The sequence below is a fragment of the Photinus pyralis genome, unplaced genomic scaffold, assembly GCF_008802855.1.
Source record: "Photinus pyralis isolate 1611_PpyrPB1 unplaced genomic scaffold, Ppyr1.3 Ppyr1.4_LG7, whole genome shotgun sequence".
NCBI lineage: Eukaryota > Metazoa > Arthropoda > Insecta > Coleoptera > Lampyridae > Photinus > Photinus pyralis.
Genome location: NW_022170738.1, coordinates 32,443,374 through 32,449,093, shown reverse-complemented (window position 1 = coordinate 32,449,093; position 5,720 = coordinate 32,443,374). Strand labels below are relative to the sequence as shown.

At 35.3% G+C, this 5,720-nt stretch overlaps 1 protein-coding gene across 6 annotated transcripts in view; it reads left to right on the top strand.

The window, feature by feature from the left end:
* Positions 1 to 5,720, top strand: part of LOC116177335 — a 334,411-nt gene that overhangs the window by 212,941 nt on the left and 115,750 nt on the right. The gene's annotated exons all lie outside the window — the stretch shown is intronic.

Sequence of the window (5,720 nt, the reverse complement as noted above, 5' to 3'; positions counted from 1 at the left end):
AATAAGTCATCAGCAATGGCGCTCATATTTCACATCCTAAACACCTTAAACGCGAAACTAAAAAAATGAGCTTAAACGCATACGCTCAACTATGGCTTTAAATCTATTCAACCAATAGAATTCATTTCTTTTTACCAATCGCATCTCCAGAAAAGCCGTTTGTCAGACACCTCGGACGTATCCTAACGGCAATTTCTCACAGTCATTTTTCATTTACTTTCACCTGATTTGAGAAGGACGTGAAGAGGGCATAGGTCCGGGAAATTACTGCAGGTACAGTATAGGTAAGATAAATTGTGGCTTATTCCATCTTTTGAGATAAACCAAAGCAACGATCAACAGTTTAGATGGGATGCAACGCAGTTTTTATCCCCAGCAAATCTGTAATCCTGTTATGGATCACCCCATATTTTTCACTCGATAACGATATTCATATCATTGGAAACAAAAAAGGCCAAAAGTGCGGGTGGAATGAAGTAAATTAACCAATCGCTTCCTTCTTTTAATGTGTAGACCAAAGGTCCAATGGAGTTGCACCTTTAATTATAGGTGGATACACTGTTTAATGTATCTTCACAATTCTATCGTTCCTCAATCATTAGCGTAGTACTCAGTAATTAGTAATTACATTCAAAGGCTTTCACTATCGAGTAGAGTAGGTAATTATTACCTATATCACTTCGTTAATTATGTGTTTCCTTGACCTTTAAATTTTAAACAGCAATTCCTCAAAAATAAATAAAATATCAAATTTCCCAGGATTTAAAACAAATTCGAGAATTAATGCTGCTCAAAATCCTTTTGGGTGCGACAATAGTATTTCACATTGGCCATTTGCTGGGATACAAATTTTAATTTGCTCAAATCTTCTTCTCTGCGGAAACACCGTACATAAAACGATGTAATATTTCAACAGCATTCCATTTACATAGCGTGGCGTGAATGTGAATACCCAAGTTGGAAAAATAACAAGCACGTGCGCATCTAAACGGAAGTACGTGAAATTGTAAACACTGTTTGTTTGCGTATACGTAAATGTGTACTTTTTGTCCTTAAACGAACTCGGTCTAATAAAACATTAATAAGGCTCCACGTCCACGAATGCAGATTTTTTCCAATTTATAAGCTTTAGTATATAAACTAGGTAATCTAATAGCAATTTCCTGAGCCACATCTGTTTAGGCAACAACGCATACAAAGGTGCAATTGTAATCATCAATGTTTAGTCTAGCCAGCTCTAGCTGTTTGTGTAAAGTACGTCAATTTACAAAATAAACATCTATTTCGAATGTGTAAAGTGAATTCGAGGAAAATGCTAATTAATGAAGAGAGCTGGCTCATCTAATAGAAATATATTTACATAAACAACGTGGTTACATATTTATTAAAAATAAACTGCATGGTATCGAAGGTCGATGAATCTTAATTTGCAAACGTCTGGCTGCAGGGTTACGTCAAACTTGCTACACCGACCTCCTTATACACGGTGTTAGTGAATAAGTCCGCCAAACTTCAGGGGGTGCATGAAAAAAGAATGACAGTTTGCGATATAATTTTTGTCCGCAAACGCTTCGTTTTCCGAATTTCTCTTCTTTTTCGCATGGGGCGCCGTTTTTATACAAATTGATAAACATTAAATTTTTAATTTCATATCAACAAATGCGCAGTAGCTACCTCTTAAAACGTATTGAAATTCCCGTTTATACACCGCTTAAGTAACGATTCGACATGTGATCTTATTTAAATTCTTTTCGGTTTAATGTAAATTCGATATTCTTACGCCATCTAGGTATTTACTTTGTAATCCACTAGTTTAGATGTAAGTAGTTCCTGTAGTAAATGTGTTCCAACTGTTATAGATTTCTTATTACCATAGTTCGTTGTTTTGCCGGTCGAGGTCGAGCGGATGTTTCGTCTGCTTTTGGTATTTTTATATGGCTGTAAAAGTTTAGTGAAGTTTTTCTCTTGTTATTTTGCTTTCGAGACTTCATTGACGCTGTTGCGGATATATTTACAAGTTCCAAGGCCGTTTTCGGCATGTGACATAAATTACGCATTACCTTTTGACTTTAAATAATCATTTTTAGGCTTCTTACCACTGGATTACTCCTTCCTTAATTATTACCTACTTGATTGTACTTTCCACATAGATATTCCTGAGTGGAAACGGCAGAATTATGGATTTTCTCAATATTGCGCAAGGAAAATTCATTGTAGAAGTTCCACCGCCATCTTATCAATTCAACAACGCCACGCGATGGATGTCGGAATCCGATATCTACAATTTTTAGTTACGTTATTTGTTTTACTCCGAAGAATTTGTTCACTACCTGATTTACATTTTTAATTAATTAGATTGCATTCCTGTGAATAGAAATGTAGTAATTTGTGCACCGTAAAGTATTTTTTTTTAATTAACGTCACGTTTATGCTTTTATACATGATATTGTAAGGATAACCCGAGGTCGATCAAAAATTTGCCTTGGCAACTCATTCGAATTATTCATTCTTATTGAGTATTAATTACAATTTAATATCCGATTGCCTCCGTGTCAGACGTTGGCATTGCTTGTACGCAATATTTTATGTGCCGCGCTATTCACTACCCCCTTTTATTTGTTTGTCGTGTTGTTCTCTGTTTGGCAGAAAGTGTCCTTCTTGAGTTCAACAAGAGAATTGAAGAAAATGTAACTAAAGCGCAAGGGACAAACTCGAATCTTCTGAAAAACAAGAAGAGCGAATCACTACGTTAGTGCACGAGTAGAACAAATAACTTCAAAAATAATTATAAAATAAAGAAGCTCAACTGAATCAATTGAAGAAGATGAAGAAAAAGGAAATGTGGAGGGAGTGGAGCAGCAAGTTAAAGAACCCAGTGTCTGAAAGAAGTTGCAAGAAGAAAAAATTGCCCATATTCAAGAACCATTAGAACTAGTCGAGAAGAAGATGAAGCATTTAAAGATAGCAAAGAAAAAAATAAAGTAGTAGCAGAATTATTATTAGTGTAATTAGGTGAAGAATTATCTTAACTATATATTTTACCAAGATGTGGTTAAGAAGAAGATTGATCTAGTGATAACCAAAAGACGAATCGAAGATAGTTATGAAAATAAAGAAAATTGGGAAAAATTTCAAGAAAAATGCAATTGAGCAAGGGCCAGTAGAAGAAGAGCCAGACCAAACCAGAGGCCGAATGAGAGGAGGGTTCGAAATTGTAAAAAACGGAACAAAAAAAAGGAAAAATTTTACGTTGGAAAGAAGATAAAAACGTGAAAAGATACTAATTATCTGAAAATTCAAATAGTACTAACTTACAGCCAGCAACCCTAACCAAACTTAATACCTTGAGACTCCTTGTTTCGGATATAAATTTATTTTCACTTTGAAAAATTATTTTTTATGAATGACTTCGTTTGATGTAAAAGTGGGATACTGCAAACAGATCATTGCACCTAAGAAATTCGTTGCATTGATTTTCCATTTAGCAGAACCAGGATTTGGTTTCGATATGAATGCCAAATCCTTAATTTCTATAAATCTGCATTGATTGCACAACAAGCACCCCGAGCAGTGATAAATAATGCACTCACACGAAGAAACAACCTCGTTTTGAAGCAACTGTTGCATGCAAGTTGCGAATTACTACCCCAACTGAATTCAAGGGTGTCAAAGCAATTGTATGGCATCAATCAATATTTAGCTTTGTGATTATTTCATTCCGTGACATAGGTACCTATCAGGTGCAGTTTTTGCGCGAACAGTAAATGCATGTGACTGACTAACCTACATTATACTCCTAAGCTGAAGTCTGCGGAAAGTTAATTAAGAGGATTACTGAATTTTTAATGTCAACAGCAGCAGCCTATTACGATCTGCATACCCAGTCTCTCTGCCCCTCCACTCCGCGCCCCAGAATAGAAGCGTGGGACGCAAGGATGAGGGTAATATAGCAGTTTATACAATGAGGAAGAACAATCAGGTTATTTTATATGTTAATTGGCCACAATAACAAATGTAATGGAGCAGTAAAGGTCAATTCACTTCTTGTAATGGCCGATTGTTAGCGATACGGTTTTTACTAACGGCAAGCGTTGCAGACGAAATGCTAAAGTCTGGAAAACGTCGGCTTATAATTGAATATTAAAATATGCAAGCTCGCTTCAGAAGTTTTTACATATGTATGAGTTTCCAATTCGGATGGGCACCTGCTCGATAGTTCAAAAGGTAAAATTAAGATCGAAAAACTCAAATTAAAGTGGTTTATATATACGATACCCTCCGAGATCAAAGCTCGAAGTGCAGGGAACTTTTGTAATCAGATTTTTATCGTGTAGAATTGGATTTTATTGCCGCTTGCAATAACCACTCACCTTATCCCATAACAAGAGAATTTTGATAAACGTCGAAAAGTAAAAAATTAACTGACTTTTCTATGCGAAACAGCTATGGGTTGTTTCCTAGCGATTAACTATTTAGGGAGATGTGGACCATTGGGAGAAATAAATCTTCATTTATTACAGGTAAGATCCGAGTAAGCTTTTGTTTCTAGTAGTCATACAATTCCCTTCAATATTAATGGGATCGATAAGGCAAAGTATTGGAATTCTCACGCACCTTGTCAGAACTCTATACTCGACATTGATGGACAATAAAACTCGAAAATACACAGAAACAAAAAAGAAATCCATGACATATTATCGTAAGTAGTTTCATTTTAATGGAGTGAAAGGGAAAAGCCGGTCGGTCAACAACTAATAGTCGTCCCAATCCCAATGTGTCCAGGGTGCCATATAGGGATGGGATTAATGTTACCTTATAAGACTTTGTTTAATATACCATTTAAATACAATAAAAAATAATATGACAAATAAGGTTTTTCTTGAAATATATTATATCGTAATGTTCTGCAGAATTTTGAAATCGCATTTGATCTCTTTATACCATAAGCATCAAGATACTTCATTAGATTTTTCCTCATTGAACTAAGCCGAGGATGGGTCACATTTATCAGGAACCAAACGTGAAGTGGCACCTCTTTTTAATGAGATAACGCCAACCAAACCATATAAATCTTAAATATCGTAGCGAGTATCTCAAAGACATCGGCGCGCCATCATGTCGATTAAAGACGATAAGAAACAAAGGCGGATGATTTATTCGAGAATGTTACGTGATTGTTTTAGAACATTTTGTTTGCTATATAAGCAATACGTTGTAGGTACTACATGTTAGAAATTTGAGTACCTACAAGTGAATGATAAATAATAATTACCTGTTATAAATTCATTATTAATTCAGTATAAGTACATCACGTAATTAAATTTAACGTTCCAATATGTTTCTAATCAAAAGTATAACGGAAAACTGAAATTGAAGACAAAGCAAATGCGAAGCCGATTAAAAACTTTCCTGTCATACTATGTAAACACATAATATATGCCTACAAACTCGAGGCTCTTGCTAAAGCGGAGGTAGTATAAAATGGAATAAATAATCTGTTAACGCCCTAACATGGAAAAAAAAACGAAAACGTCAAAAAGAGTGATTGGCAGGTGATAATGACTCGTTGGAAAACATAAAAAGTGCTTATAAAGTATGCAGTACATTCGCACCTTACCTTATATTGTCGTACATCCGATCGATATTATTCCAATTGCGACCATTACTGCTGGGCACACGAAGTATGTCGAGTTCTAGTTTCCTCTGCATCTTTTTTTCCG